This window comes from Leopardus geoffroyi, chromosome A2, assembly GCF_018350155.1.
Source record: "Leopardus geoffroyi isolate Oge1 chromosome A2, O.geoffroyi_Oge1_pat1.0, whole genome shotgun sequence".
NCBI lineage: Eukaryota > Metazoa > Chordata > Mammalia > Carnivora > Felidae > Leopardus > Leopardus geoffroyi.
In genome coordinates, this window is record NC_059331.1 from 8,044,216 (window position 1) to 8,060,783 (window position 16,568).

Below are 16,568 nucleotides of genomic sequence, written 5' to 3' on the forward strand. Positions count from 1 at the left end.
ACTTGACTCCACTGCATCTTTTGCTTTTAAAGTATTGCCGGGGCCCTTGCTGGCTCAGTCCATACAGCATGCAACTCTCGATCTCAGGGGCGTGAGTTCAAGCCACGTTGGGCATGGAGCCAAACTAAAATCTTTCAAATATTGCCGTAAAATACACATAAAAATTACCCCCAAAACCGTTTTTAAGTGTGCAGCTTGGTGACATTAAGCACATTCACAGTTTTGTGCGACCATCACCACCTCCATGTCCAGAACTTTTTCTTCTTCCCAAACGAAAACTCTGTCCCCATTAAACGCACACTCCCCCTCCTGCAGGCACCCATCGTTCTATTTTCTGCCTCTGTGGATCTATTCTAGACACTGCATATGAATGGAATCGTGCAGTATTTAGCCTTTTGGGTCTGGCTTATTTAACGTAACATCCTCTAGGTTTCATCCACGTTGTAGAATATGTCACGGTTTTTTTTTTTTTTTTTTAATTTTAAAAATCTTTATTTATTTTTGAGGGGGCGGGCAGAGAGAGGGAGACACAGAATCCGAAGCAGGCTCCAGGCTCTGAGCTGTCAGCACAGAGCCCGATGTGGGGCCTGAACTCATGAACCGCGAGATCATGACCCGAGCTGACGCTGGATGCTTAACCGACTGAGCCACCCAGGCGCTCCTCCTTCTCTTTTAAGGCTGAATAATATTTAACATTCCATTGTCTGCATACATCACGGTTTGTTGATGCATTCATCCATCGACAGACACTTGGGTTAATTCCACATTTTGGCTATTGTGAATCAGGCTGTGAACAGGGGTGTGGAAGTATCTGGAGTACCTGCTTTCATTTCTTGTGGGCATATACGCAGAAATGGAAGTGCTGGAAATGTTCACTTTGCTTAATTTTGGGAGCAAACATCATGTTGTTTTCTTGCTCCATCTTTTAACTGAGTTTTCTTCCTTGTTGGTTTCATTCTCTTTCATCGAAGTACACTCCCTGCCCCCCCCCCCCCCGCCACACCTTGTATTTCCCTGGCTTCAAGATCAGAGAAACAAGGGCTTCTCCTGCCTCTAAAGTCCCCAGCCTGGTGCTCACAGGCCCTGACTGGCTGGATTTCGGTCACTCACTCCTAAGCCAATCACTGCAGTCAAGCCATGGGCTTAGTTGCAGAATATGACACCAGGGGCTCATCAAATGAAGTTCCCCACAGCACTGTGGTGAACCCACGTCCACCCCACTAAAGGGGGAGGAAGGGAGGAGACACGGGTCCAAAAGGTTTCAGGAGGAAAAGTTCCTCAGTGGGACTGGGGGCTGCAGTAGCAGAAATCTCTGATGAGGAGGAAGGCAAAGAAAGGAGAGCACGTCCGTGAGAACGCTTCAGTCCCTGATGATGACAGAGCCTGTCTAGACAGAGGGAATGCGAGGGGAGGGGACAGACCTTATTCTTCAGCCACTGAGAAAGAGGCTGTAACGGGTAGAGGGGGTGCACAGCCAGATGACAGCGCCCATCGGTCAGGGCAGGGAGGTGAGAGACAGTGCATACTGGGGTTGTTAAACAGGAAGCAGTGGAAAGGCAAGGGTGGGTCAGGGTGGAGAAGAAGGGGCAAGAGAGGGCAGCTGGCGCCTTGGGGCTTCAGTCTTGCACATGATGACCAAGGAGAGAACACAGACAAGGAGCAGGATGGATGTTGCTTGTCCAAAGATTGGGCTGAGGGGTGCCTGGGTGGCTCAGTCGGTTAAACGTCTGACTTCGGGTCAGGTCACGGCTCAGGTCACGATCTCGCGGTTCGCGAGTCTGAGCACCGCGTTGGGCTGTGCTGGCAGCTCTGAGCCTGGAGCCTGCTTCAGATTCTGCGTCTCCCTCTCTCTTTCTGCCCCTCCCACTCTTGCACTGTCTCTCTCAAAAAATGTATAAACATGAAGGAAAATTAAAAAGATTGGGCTGAAAACCTCTTATCCCGCAGCTCCTGGTGGGTGGCCCCAACAGAATGCACTTGTTTGTTAAGGGCTTCCACTGCAGCCCAGCATCTCTTCCTACAAAACCCAGGTTGTGCGAGGCACCAGTCCCAGCAGGTAACAATCGGAACCATAACAGGTTCCCTAGCACTCACTTCACAGAGCCTCAGCAAACTCTTGAGATTCAAAGAACTCTCCAAACCTGTCCTGGGCTACTCTGTGGAGATTGTAGTTTGATCTAAAGGCTTTGCTTGTAACCACGATCCTACCTACCCCTTTATGCGTATGGAGCCCCTTTTACAGGGGCTGCCTTGAGAGCCCCAAAAGCAAGTTCTTCAGAAATCTAACCAGCCATGGACTTGGGAGTCAGAAAACCAGACACCTTCCCTGTTTTGCCACTTGGTAGCGCTGTTAGCTCAGTGGAGTCACAGCCCCCGGAGCCAGTTCCCTGGTGTCCGTAATTGCCGGTCTCTAACTTGTTACAGCCAGTTATCACCTCGTCAGGGTGACCTTACACAATCCAAACTTCCTTTAACCAATTTTACCTGAATACACGGACCATTAAATTTACCATACCTTTCTTCACTCTTAAGCTCTATTTAGGAAAGCTCTCCCAGTGTGTGTGTGTGTGTGGGGGGGGGGGGGGGCAAGATGCTGAGTATTTGCGTGAAAAACAGAAAAAAAAATACACACACATAATTAAGCCTCTCTGGGAGTAAAACAAAAAACTTCACAATGGCTGCCAAGAAGTAGGGAGGAGGCGGATGGGTTTTGTCCTTTCACACTCTTGCATATTTGATAGCTTGCATCAGGCGAATACATTATCTGTTCAAAACCCTCAGTAAAGTGTAAACAGAGAGGCAGTAGGTACAGCGTGCATCCATTTTAGTAACATTTTTTACACCTTACCTTTTAAATAACTGAGACATTTATTTGAGACACAGAAATGTGCCAAGTGCTTTAAAAAAAACCACCATTAGGGCGCCTGGGTGGCTCAGTCAGTTAAGCACCCGACTTTCGGCTCAGGTCATCATGATGTCACGGTTCGCTCGTGGGTTCAAGCCCCGCGTCTGGCTCTGTGCTGACAGCTCAGGGCCTGCAGCCTGCTTCAGACTCTGTGTCTCCCTCTCTCTTTCTCTGCCCCTCCCCCGCTTGCACTCTATCTCTCTCAGAAATAAACATTAATTTTTTTTAACCAACGTTTTGTAGAAAGGAAATGAAGGCTCAGAGAGGTAGAGTTTTTGGTCACACAGGGGACTCAAATCTGGAACAGACGATGGACCCATTAACAAAGGAGCTGCACCGTCCCTACATTTTTGCCAGGAAAATCGTTATTATGCCTTAAATCTTTTTAAGTTTATTTATAGATTTTGAGTGAGAGAGCACGGGTGCGAGTAGGGGAAGGGCAGAGAGAGCGAATCCCAACCAGGTTCGTTCTCACGAACCATGAGATCACGACCTGAGCCAAAATCCAACTGAGACACCCACGTGTCCCACGTTATGCCTTAAGTCTTGAGCCACTTCTTTCAGGTAGGAAACCTTTCCAATGATTCCTTGTTCCGAATCCCAGCAGCTTCTGAACAGCATCGCACCTGACAACATGCCTAGTAACGCCTGTCAAGCGCTAGCTTGATTCTGACACTGAAGCGGCGCCGGGCTTACTGTACATACTGTTTGTACATCGGGGATCTCACGAAGCGCCCCGGAGAATTCAACATTAGCCTTTAAAATAGAAGACGCTCTGAGGCCTTTACTTATGAACCCCGAGCTGTGGTTGGCCGAGCGTCTGACTTGCTCACCGGGCTCTCCCACGAGCAGTCTGTGAATCCTCTAGTCGGGCCTCAGTTTCTCCATTTGTCAAAGGGCGACTGGAAGATGTCGAGTAGTTCGGCTCTGCCCTTCGGAGGCCTGGGCCCGGCAGGGCAGCCGGACACTACATTGGGGGTTTGATTGCAGGACTTAAGAACTGGAGCGCTAGCCGACGCCGGTCCCGGGGCAGCAAGATCTGTCCGGCCGTTCCCGACACCTGCATCTCGGGTCTTCTAGGCCTCTAGCGAGAGACACAGGGAGATGGGAGGAAGCTCCGCCAGGTAGCCTCGGATGGAGGTTGAAGATCCCGGACCAAATTCGGCCACTACAAGTATACTCTTGGGACAGCCTCTCAAAGAGGTTTCCGCCAACGTACACGCGAGAGACGGGTGTAAGATGGCAGCCACGCAGGCGCATAAACTAGCAGCAGGGGGAGACTCCGCCTCCCGCCCTGAACCACGTGGTGATGCCGCTTAAAACCGCCATTGAAAAAAAGAACGGCGACCATATCACATGATGGAGACCTACCAATACCAAAGGAAAGCGCCAAAGTCCTTGTCACGTGGCCAAGACTCTGTATTGGCCACTGTCACATGATCAAGGACTCGAAAAGGGAGGTAAACGTTTCGACTCCACGTGACCAGAACGCAACGGCTACGCTCTTGCCACGTGACTAAAGCCCACCTCCTTATCTCTTTTCGTTGCTCCCTCCCTCCCGGGCTGGGCCTGCGTCAAGCGGCAACGCGGCGGCAGGGGGCGGGGCCCCAGCCGATCACGTGGCCCGCACCTCCCCGGCGCGCGCCCGCCCGCCCGCTCGCCCCCGGCCCCGGCTCCTCCTCCTCCTCTTCTCGCCATTGCAGTTGGACTCAGCAGCCCGGTGCGCACCGCGTGGCTTTTGGGGGGAGACCCCGGCGGGCTGTGGTAGGAGGGCGGCGGCGGCGGTTGCGGTCGGGGAAGGGAACGCCGACAAGGTAAGCGTCAATGTGGCGGCGGCTGGGCCCGCTCCCGCCTCTGCCCCTCCCCCCGCCAGTCCTCCCACTCAGCGCGGGCCCGGCTGAGGGGTCGCGGTGACAAGGCCTGAGGCGCCCCGCGCTCTTCTCCTACGCCCGGTTCTCTCGCCCCATGGCGGGGCTCATTCCTCCCTCGCCAGTCTCGCTCCCGCGCTCGGCCGTTACTCTCCCCCATTGTGCCGAGGAAACAAAATGGCGGCGGCGGCGGCGAGGGCCCGGTGCGCGCGCATCCGCCCCCCCCCTTCGCGGCCCCTCGGCCGGCGGCGGCGCCTCGCACGGGGGGTGCGCGCGCACCGGGCCCCCGGCCGCCGAGTCCCCCGGGCCCGGCTTTGTCTGTTGCTGCGTCCCGCGCGCACGCGCGCACGTGCCGGGAGCACACACCCCCCTTGGCCGGTAGAGTCCTGGCCGGCCCAGCAGGGGCGACCCCCTCCTCATTCCTTCTTAGTCTTTGTCCCTGTCCCGTCCTGGGTTCCAGGAGAGTCCCAGGTTCCCGAGGCGGGAAATGTCGCCGCCTTTGTCCTTACATGGCGTGGAGATGCGGACCTCCTCCTTGGGACCCTGTTCCCACGCTGATTGCAGAGGAGGCCTTTGTCGGTTGTATGGGGTTCCCCAATCTGTGATCAGCCAGGCCTGCCTCAGATTAGGACCCAAAATTGGCGTAGGGTTTAAGCTTTCCCTTTCATTAGTTTAGATGTTTCATTGATGTTGAATTTTATCCAGATTGCTTAGGATTTGCATCCTCCCTCAAAATGATGTGGTGCGATATTTGGGTACGCTGAAACTTGCAAGATTGTGACCCAAACATGAGAGTTTAAAACAGTTTTCTACCGTATTAAGTAGTTGAGTGACTGAGTTGAAGTTCTGCCACAGTTAATCCTGAGCCTGGATGAATTTTCTGGGTTGTACAGTGATCAGCATGCTCTCCCCCAGTTCATTGTCTAGACTTGGGGAACTAAACCATTTCTTCTTAGTATTTCCAGAGTTGATTGATTGTTGCTTGGGATTCTGGGACGTGATGGATCAATAAGGGAGTACCAGTTTCCCTGATTAAGCCTTTCTTTTCTGGACTCCGGTATTTCAGTGGTTTTGAATCTTTTTCTGATTGGTTAGGATGATCTCCTCTTTAAAGTGGGTGGCCTTTGGCATATTTGGGCTCCAGGGAGAAACCCAAGGTGCCACTCAGAGTTGGGACTCAAACTGAGGGCTTCAGACTCTTTCACAGGTGTTTGTGGCTGGGAGTCTCCTTGGATTGCTCACCCTGCTGCCACTGTGCTTTGTGTGTGATGCTTTGTGTGTGGTCTCGTGGGATGTAGGTAACAGCAGCCACTCAGATTGTGAATGAAGTGTGGGAATCAGAAGCTCATTAACAGCTAGAAAAGGGAAATAAATAAATAAAAGGCCCCTGGGTACAGGCGTTACTATCCCTGTCCCTAGTCCTGCAGTCTTTGCCCCTGAGCTCTTGGTTGACCACGTGAGTTGATCGTGGTCCCTGGGATTTGTGAATGGAATCTCTGCAGGCCCTGGTGTTTGGAGTTGATTGGAGGCTGGCAGTTACTGCCAGACGTGGCCTTGCCGGTACCGAGTGTGGGTTCATCGGTTTCCCTACTCCTAGAGCTTGGACAAGTCTGGGAATCATACTCTTTTTGGAACACTGGTGGGTAATTGCAGTTTTTGTTTTTTCCTGATTGAACTTGTCTAGTGTCTATAGGCAAAAATTCTTTTCTTTAGCTTCTTCTAGTATATTTAAGAGGGCTTTTTTTTTTTTTTCGAGGTCCGTAATACTGGGAGTGAAGAATCTAAGGCTGTTTCTTAGTTTTTTTTTTTTTAATTCTCCTTGTTAAAAAACTACATTGGCAAGAGCCGCTGCTAATACATTGATGTCACTTTCATGGTTGCTCTTTTCCATGTTCCCCTGCTTCGCGTCTCCAGGTAGGAACAGGTGGAGTCCGTGATGAGGAAAGAGCATTCTGTAAGTCTATAAGCCTCTTCTCTTTGGGTAAACAGTAGGCAGCATCTTGTCTGTAGGCCTCAGCAAGTTGTGGGGCTTGGAAATGTTCCTCTGAAAAAAGGCTTTAGAAGTTTTCTTTGGGCTGGATCAGGTCCCTCTTATTTACCTCTCTCACCCTCCTTCCCAGTTTCTCCTGATTTCACCTTTCATGGCTCAGAGGAATAATTCCTTTCCCCAAGAAATTTGGGTTTATACCTCCTTGGACTTGCCCTCCTGTCAGTAAGTTGGTTAACTTTGTGCAGTTTTGAAGGATGTGTAAATCACACCATCTAACATTACATGCACGTATCTGCATGCCATTTTATCTGAATGTTGCTTTGATTGAACTTTCATGGGAATTAACGATTTTCTAGGCTGTATATATTGGATGCTTTCTATCTTACCCAAGTCTTGGGGAAAAAAGGATTTGATTTCTGTTTTTAGTGAAGGGGTTTCAGGTTAAAGGCAGACATTGGTTTGACAAGAATCTACATACAGTGAAGCAGGTTGGGGCCCTGAAGGGATGAGATTCCTTCAGATTCCAGCTGCAGCACTTGACCGTTTTGTCTGAAACCACTAGCTTCCCTCTCTGCTCTGTTGTTTAGGGTAAGTGAGTGCTGATTCTTTGTGGTGCTAGCATTGTTATCGAAATAATAGTGAGAGCATGGTGGACAGGTGTTTGTTACGGAGCCGTGTCAGTGTACTTTTAAAAATTGTTCCTTGCCATTTTATGCTTTGTTGAATCCCTGTGAGATTTTTCCAAGGTTGCGCTTTATAGGTGATCCCATTATAAATTGTGATTGGAAGTTCAGAATGACTTTTAACATCTACTGTTTTCAGATGTCTTGGGAAAACGATGTCCTGTTGAAATTTAATATTTTTTTCTCATTGAGTGCTTATGGAATGAAGAAAAATGTAGTCACAGAGCTGGACATGGGGCTCAATCCCATGAACCATGAGATTATGACCCCAGCCGAAATCCAGAGTCGGACGCTCAACCAACTGAGCCACCCAGGCGCCCATGTAGCCACTAGTTTTTAGCAGGAAGATGAGTTTATTGTCCAAGGACCATTTTCTTGTGTGCTATATATGAACACTAAGGACCATTTAGTTACGAAGTAACTTTTATTAGAGTATGTACATTTGCTCCAAATTATTTTTATAATCTTGGGCAGTTAGTGAGAATTGGTGCTATGGACAACTTGAGATCCATTGTAATTTTCCTTGACATTCCAAACAGTCCTCTTTCTTCTTATTTTCATTAGGATTGTAGTTTGAGCTCAGTCTTACTGGGATAATTTTGCAGGCCACCTGCTTTGCTGCTGCTTCCTTTGTACTGCTTTTTCCCTCTTACCTGAATCTGTGTGTGTTTAAAGAATAAAATGTTGCGGGTTAGGTTTGCTTCTCAGTGGTACTTCTAGATTTTTTGCGGGTTAATAAACCTTGCTGTGCATTAATAATTCAAGAAAACAGTCCAGATGTCAACAGTGTGGAAATAACCAGCCCAGCCCCATGGCTCATAGTGGCGCTTAATAAACATTTGTCCTGTGGGTGACCTGTGCAGAGTCCTAGCAGGGGGGAGTAACAGCTGTCCAGTAAATGGAGGTCTGTGGGCTTCTCGCATCCCACAGAGCAGGTGTGTGAACTGACGAGTGGAGGGAAGATGAACTGAGTCAATTTTGATGAAGTTACTTGAGTTTGTATTTAATTTAATGTAATTTATTTAGAGATTTTTTTTTTTTTTTTCTTTTTTTAATCAGCTCTGTAAAAACTCTTTGGTGGGTTCTTAGAAAGTAAATAGGCAACTGCCAAATGACCCAGCAATTTCACCCTTGGGCATTTCTCCCAAAGAAAGAAACATTTATGTTTACATAAAAATCTATACACAAATGCTCATAGCAGCTTTATCCTTGATAGCCAAGAACTGGAAGCCACATAGATGTCCTTCAGTAGGTGAATGGTTAAACCAAGATACGTCCATACCACGGAGTACTGCTTAGCGATCAAAAGAAGCAAGCTGTTGATAACACCTTGGATGAATCTTGAGGCAGTTACATTGCATGAAACAAGCCAGTGCTGAAAGGTTGCATACTCTGGAATTCCATATATATAACATTCTTGGAGTGTCAGAACTGTAGGGATGGTGAATGGATTAGTGGTTGGTAGGGTTAGGCATATGAGGAGTGGTGGAAGGGTGAGTATGACCAATCAAGGGCAACAGGAGGGATCCTTGGGATGGCAGTGGTCTGTCTGATTGTATCACCATGAGTGTTGTGGTTATGAATTGTACTGTAGTTTGCAAGATGTTGCCATTGTGGGAAACTGCTTTAAAGAGTACACGTGATCTCTGTTATTTCTTGTATACTGCATGTGAAGCTATGGTTATCTTGCAGTAGTTTTATTGAAAAGAGTGCCACCCTCACCCACCAAAATAATTCACATGTCTGTGGATTCACATCCTTTGAGAGACCATCTTTTTTTCTTTGTAACTGGGGAGGGGAAAAGAATGCTTTTGGGAGAAGGAAACATACTGCACGCTAAGTTAAGAAAAATCCAGGGCTTCCCCATGGGGATACGTGGGAGGGTCGCCCCTCCTGCCCCTGCCCCTGCCCCAACCAGGTGTGGAAGATTTCCTAAGCTTACTTCCTCTCCTGCTTGTTGCCTGAAGAGCATGTTGGGAAGAGGGTTTAGTAATTCCCACCTGGAGTCATGATACACGCTTAACTGTTATGTCCTCTCACAGGCAGATTTTAAAACCTATCGGTTCATCCAAGAGTTGGTGAAATTTCTCCTTTAATATATTACATTTGCGGTTTTTCAGTTGATGAAGCATCTTCCCACAAAGTCACCTTTTATCCTTACTGTTTGCAGCTCTTGGCCATAGCTAGTGTTGCCATTTTCTTTTAGATAACAGCTCTGAACAGGTAGATAATATACCGGAGGATCCCATAGCTGCGAGGTTGGGGAGCCCAGTTGGATGCAAACGTGGGGCTTCTGTCTCCCAAGACCCATGAATGCTCTACAGTACCAGTGAGCCTGGACTCCTGGGTCTTGTGGGAGGCCAGTGGAGTTTCAGAAACATTTTGGAGAAAAATTTGTGTTTGTCAGCTTTATATTTAGTCAAGGAAAGTATCTTTTTTTTCCCTTTCTTTTTGTTTTTGTTTATTTTGAGAGAGAGCGTGAGCGGGAGGTGTGGGGTGGGGGTGGGGGTGGGGGCAGAGAGAGAATCGTAAGCAGGCTCTGCCCTCGATCTCACGAACTGCAAGATCATGACCTGAGCCGAAATCAAGAGTCAGATTCTCAACTGACTAAGCTACCCAGGCACCCAGAAAATATGTTTTTAATTAGCATACAACATCTCCTTTTTTTCATGAGAGAAAAGGACATTTTTTTATTTTTTATTTTTTTTTTTCAACGTTTATTTATTTTTGGGACAGAGAGAGACAGAGCATGAACGGGGGAGGGGCAGAGAGAGAGGGAGACACAGAATCAGAAACAGGCTCCAGGCTCTGAGCCATCAGCCCAGAGCCCGATGCGGGGCTCGAACTCATGGACCACGAGATCGTGACCTGGCTGAAGTCGGACGCTCAACCGACTGCGCCACCCAGGCGCCCCAGAAAAGGACATTTTTTAAAAATTGAAACTATTTGTGGAAATCATTATCCCTGACTTTACAGCTCCCTGTGGACCAGTAAAAAAACACTGTTGCAGACAGAATTGGGAACCACTGCACCAGCGTTCGGATCTGTGTTGGATTTTCAAATTTCTCCGAGTGGCATCCATAACCAGATTTTAGGTTGGCATCTTTTGGCTGGGTTGCTTTGTTAAAATTATTTTTCACGTGTCCTTGATGATGTCAATTTGTAACGGTTTGCAGAGTCACTAAAGAGTAGCATGTGTATGTCATTTCACTTCATGCTCCAGGATAGGATAGCTCTGGAGATGGGGAAACCAGGAGCTGGGGTTTGGATCCTTCCAAAGCTTAATCCATTCAGTCTTTTAGATGAGCATCCGCTTCAAGACAATTCCCCGGAGTTGCTGGAATAGCAGTAGGACTTTGTGAAATAGATAGTTGGGGCTGTACCTGTTGCGGTGTTGCCACTGCACCTGTTCATTCATTTTACAGACTAACTTGGGCATATGTCTTTTTCAGCAGCAAGTACCGTGCGTCAAATTGTCAAATTCTAATTAGCAAGAGGTCAGCACGTTGCAAGCCAAAGGTTTTGTGGTTTAAACTTCTGTAACTCTGCATGCTGTGAGTGGGCTGGATTTGAGAAGGAAAAAAACCCTGATCCCTTCGTGTTAGAACATCCCCAGCTACCCAGAGTTCATGTTTAAAATCCTGATTCTCCACTCCACCTGTTCCTTGCTTGGGTTTCTTTTCAGAGGAGCTGGGCTGGTAAAAAGCCAGGCTTCCTTGTGCCTTGCTGTTGAATCATAAAGGTGGTTGCAGGAGCAGCTTCTGTTTTAAAGTTTGGTTGGCAGGGGCCAGTGGAGTGTTGGCTGTAGGCAAGCAGGTGGGTGTTGTGGACCTCTTGCCAACAGTGTTCTTTGCTGAAAATCTTGAAAAGGAGGTTTCTGTTCACCCAGAAGACCTCTCTGTCTGTTAAAGAGAGGGATTCCCTGGTATTCAAGACTAGAGCGGCTAGCTTCTGAAAAGCTGGCTTGGATGACAGGTCTGGGTTTGCATAGAGACCAGGGAGGCCAGATTTGTTGGCCTGCAAAGGAACATTGTCTCCAGTTTTTCAGCATTTGTTTTAGTTCACATAATTAGTGCTCTTACTTTCTTTGTCCCCCCCGGATCAGGAGGCATCACCACCAAGGTCTGGTCTAAGGGAGGAGGGCCTGGGGGTGAGTGTTCCACAGATGGGCCAGGTGGGGTGCTCAGGGCCAGCCACACAGCCCAGTGAGTCTCTTCAGGGATTCATTCTGGGGCCTGCCTCTTGGAGCAGAGGAAGATCAAGAGATGCAGCCGCTTGCGAGAGAGGCACACCCACGTTCTTAGTTTTAACAGTGAAGGCAGCGGATGGAGACCTACATGCGGGACAGTTGATGAAAGCGGGTGCATTTGGGGGCGTACGCGTGTCCTTGAGGTACTTTTGACAGGCTGGGTTTTTTCGTTTGTTTTTTTCTGTTTTTTGTCACAACATCTTTTTACCCAGGGGTACAAGAATGATTTTTCTACTCCCAGTGTCTGTCAGGTGGCATTTGTTCTTACAGCGATTCCCTACATCCACTGTGGAAAATCACCATTTTCAGAGTAGGAAGTTGGGATATACACCTCTGCACTGGTGGCAAAGTAGGGTTTGGTTTTGTTTTTTTTTTTTAAGTATCGTTACGGACTCAAGCTTTTCCATGCATTTAATGTGCTGAATCAATTTAGGGGTTTTTTTTGTTTTTGTTTTTTGTTTTTAGTTTTGTTTTTTGTTTTTTGTTTTTTTAATTTTTTTGAAAGTTTATTTATTTTTGAGAGAGAGAGGGAGACACAGAATCCGAGGCAGTCTCCAGGATCTGAGCTGTCAGCACAGAGCCCGAACTCACGAACCGCGAGATCATGACCTGAGCCAAAGTCGAATGCTTAACCAACTGAGCCATCCGGGCGCCCCTTAGGTTGTTTATTTTTAATATCTCATTATGAAAATTCTCAAACATATACCGAAGGTAACATGGTTTTACAGTGAACAGCCACCTGTATATAAAGCTCAGGTTCTGCCGTTGACATTTGACTATACTTTTGTTTCACACATCTCTTCCTTTGTTCTGGTCATCCTTCAGTCCACATTTATTTATGCATTTATCGAGTTTCTTTGACGTCTAATCCACTTTACTTTTATGATGCATTTCAAAGTAGCAAAAAATTACAGTCCTCCATCTGAATATTATCTAGAGTCTAGTATTTATTTACAGCCCCCTTTTTTTTCTTTTGAAGTAACGTACACGTCTTGAGACTGCCATTCAAGTAGTTTTGACCACTGAATATACCAACTCCTACCAAGATATAGACCGTGATCATCACCCCGAAAGCGCCCATCCCAGGTGTGCCTGCCACCATCTGCCTAATGCAGCTGCTGAATAGTTTTGCCTGTTCTAGAACTTCGTGCAGGTGGAAGCATTTTATGTTTGTTTTGTTTTTTGTAATCCATTGCCCCAGATGTGGCCAGTGGGAGCCTTCACAAGTCAGCTTCTTGTTCTTTGGATGACCTGCATTAGTGTCTGAGTGCCTCTTTGCTTTCTGACGCTGCAAATGACCCCGGCTCATGCAGTTTCTGTGTTAGGTGCAGGCCAACCATTTCTCTGGGGAGCTCTTTTTAGTAAGGTAGACACTGTCGGTCCTACAAAACCCTAAATAAAAGGGTCACAGCCACCTGAAACCATGGTTTAAGTTGTTACTTTTTAAGTTTCTGCATTTGATGTTTTTGTGATGGAGGAGGAGTGTACCGTGAAGAGATAGTCCGTGTGGAGTGAAGCCTCGGCTCCTGTCACCTGGCTGGGCTTGGAAGGAACGCGATTCTTTACCTTGCATCGCCCACTGGGCCCAGAGGGGCAAGGCATTTGTCTGCCATGCCTGTCACCATTCTAGCGTGGAGGTGCACACTGAGTACTTGTTGAGTAAATAAATCAGGTTTTAAACCTACCAGCCGTCATTGTGAGGTCAGTGAGGTTCCAGCATAGGTATGGCCAGGAGTGGGGGCCGTTCGACATGGCCATTTTACCATCAGGCTGTGAGCTCTCTAATGGTCTGCTTCTCGGTTTAGAACTGAGTTTCTGGGAGCGCCTGAATGGCTCAGTCAGTTAAGTGTTTGACTTTGGCTCAGGTCACGATCTCGAGGTTCCTGAGTTCAGGCCCCGTGTCGGGTTCTGTGCCAACAGCTCAGAGCCGGGAACCTGCTTCCGATTCCGATTCTGATTCCCTCTCTTCCCCTCCCCTGCTCATGCTCTCTTTCTCTCTCTCTCAGAAATCAATAACGGTTCCTGGGTGGCTTAGTCGGTTAAGCATCCGACTTCAGCTCAGGTCATGACCTCGCAGTTTGTGGGGTTGAGCCCCATGTCGGGCTCTGTGCTGACAGCTCAGAGCCTGGAGCCTGCTTTAGATTCTGTGTCTCTCTCTCTGCCCCTCCCCAGCTCATGCTCTGTCTCTCTCTCTCTCTCTCTCTCTGTCTCAAAAATAAAAAGAATTTTTTTAAACCAATAAATAATAAAAAAATTAAAAAGAACTAGGTTTCTAGAGCTTTGGTTGAATTTTTGTGTTTAAAAAAAATTTTTTTTAATGTTTATTTTTGAGAGAGAGAGAGAGAGTGGGAGCGAGGGAGGGGCAGAGAGAAAGAGGAAGAGACAGAATCTGAAGCAGGCTCCAGGCTCTGAGCTGTCAGCACAGCCCGACGTGGGGCTCGAACTCACTGAGCCATGAGATTATGACCTGAGCTGAAGTAGGACGCTCAGCTGACTGAGCCACCCAGGCGCTCCGGTTGAATTTTTAGATGACCTTCCATGGCTGTACTTTTGTGGGAGGACTTAAGTACATTCTGCAGTTAAAGAAAACTGTTATGGAAGTTTTCAGACCTCGTAGGTGAATGAATCCAGGCATACCCATCCCCCAGCTTCGACGGCTATCAGCATTTTGCCGTCTTGTTTTATTTTTCTCCCCATCACCACTGTCTGCCTTACTGGAGTATTTTAGGGCGAATATCAGGCATGTACTTTCAACCATCAATTTGTCTTAAATATGTATCTAACATTAGTAAAGCATTCTTTTTGAGCACGACCTTGATACCATTTGTTCCTCACTGAACAAATGATAATTCCTTCATGTAGGATGCACTTCCGACTGTACGTCACTCATCACTTAGCCCCACAGCAGCCTGGCAAACAGAGATGCTGTTGGTAGAGAAAGTTGGTGCCATTTTGAAGGGTCCATGGCGTTTGTGGTGCATGTTTTCCGTAGGTGACTTGTTGCATGTTTACCCCCCCTTCGGAGGTGCAGGGGCCGCATCCAGGTCCAGGGGAAACTTCAGGGCCTGCGGCTAGTGGCTGGGCAGGCAGGGTTTCAAGTCCAGGTCTGTGTGGGAGCTCCCACTTGGTGGTGACTGAGTGATTTACCAAGGGCATCGTGGAAACTGGCCTCCACTTCTCCCCTGCCCCCCAAAGAAGCCCTTGACCCCCACTTGTCCTCTTGCATAGCTCTCGTTCCACCCTTCGATTTTATAGTTCCACTTTGAAACCTACAAATTTGCAATTAGATCGTTAGGTAGTCCTGAAGTGTTGTGGGAAATTCTTGTTTTGGCCAGTCATGTCCAAGTTTATCCTTGAAGCGTGTGCCTTTCCACAAGGTGGAGACTCTGCTGCCCTGGCTGGGAACTGGCTTCGATCGAAGGGGCTGGCTGTTTTGTGGTTGGATGGGATGGGTGGATTCATCTGCTGTGTATCATTGTGATGGATTTTCTGTGTTGTTCACTCACTTGGAAGATGTCAGTGTGGACCAGACTGTTTGCATGGAGTAGGAATGAGTAGGTTGTCGTCAGCATGTTATTTAGAGCCCCAAATGGTAATTACAGCTACGCCTGTTCTAAAGACTCCTGTTGTGCACTTGAGTTCTCTTGGTCTCTTCAAAATTTAACCCACGGAGGGGGGCACGTGGTGCAGTGGTCACATCCCCCTGATGTTTCAGAAGGTTCTTGCCTTTCTGGTTGACAGACACCTTTTGGGGCTCTTAGTCCCCTGCTTTCCTTCCATTTCTTCATGACCCTCAAAGACCAGAGCTCCTTCCCTCTCTTTTCCTTCTCCAAACACCAGGATTTTGCTGAGTATTTGTATTGTTACCATTTATTGGAGGCGTGTTAAGCTTTTATTTTTTATATTTGTGAAAAGTGACATACTTTAGGGGTGCCTGGGTGGCTCAGTCAGGTGAGCATCTGACTCTTGATTTTGGTTCAGGTCATGATCTTGCGGTTTGCGGGATCGAGTCCTATGTTGGGCTCCTCGCTGACAGCATGTAGCCAGCTTGGGATTCCCTCTCTGTCTGCCCCCCCATCCCGCTCATGATCTCGCTCTTTTTAATATTTTTGTAATATTTATTTTTCGAGAGAGGAGAGTGTGCTGCCCGCAAGCCAGGGAGAGACAGAGGGAGAGGGAGACCGAGGATCTGAAGCGGGCTCCATGCTGACACCAGAGAGCCTGTTGCGGGGCTCGAACCCATGAACTCTGCAGTATCATGACCCGAGCCAAAATCGGGTGCTTAACTGACTGCCCCCCCCCCCTTTCAAAATAAATAAACATTTTAAAAAAATCGGGCATACTGGGGCACCTAGATGGCTCAGTTGGTTAAGTGTCTGAGTACAGCTCGGATTGGGTCGTGATCTTACAGTTTGTGGATTTGAGTCCCGCAGTGGGCTCTCTGCTGTCAGCAAGGAGCCAGGTTCGGATCCTCAGTCCCCCTATCTCTCTGCCCACCACCCCCACCCCCACCCCCGCTTGTGCACGTGTGCTCCCTTTCTCTCTCTTTCAAAATAAATAAATGAACTTTGACAAAATCTAGCATACTTTACATTAAAAGATAAAAATAAAAGATGAAAGAAGATGAAATAGAAATCCTCTAGATGTGGGTGGAGTTGGATTCTGAAACCAGCTGTTTTCATTTTTAGGGAATTTTATAATTAGTTTGTGCCTCGGCTTACCAGTGGTTACCTGGAAATAAGGATGTGTCCTGCTGTGTTAACAGGGCCCCTCACGTGGCAGCACCACTGTCTTTCATCCTACTCAGTATCTGACTGCTACAATTCATCCGTGTATGAAATACTTGAAACTAAAATGATTTTCTGATCTTATA

General features: G+C 47.8%; 1 protein-coding gene across 3 annotated transcripts in view; it reads left to right on the forward strand.

The window, feature by feature from the left end:
* The first annotated feature begins 2,814 nt into the window (after positions 1–2,814).
* ILF3 (interleukin enhancer binding factor 3) overlaps positions 2,815–16,568 on the forward strand; it is a 33,191-nt gene continuing 19,437 nt past the window's right edge. For 2 of the 3 annotated variants that reach the window (XM_045491894.1, XM_045491896.1), the window contains exon 1: positions 2,815–4,719. The gene's annotated coding sequence lies outside the window, so the exon portion shown is untranslated. Of the gene's footprint in view, positions 4,720–6,893; positions 6,986–16,568 lie in introns of those variants that run through there. The other variant, XM_045491895.1, reaches the window with a different exon arrangement.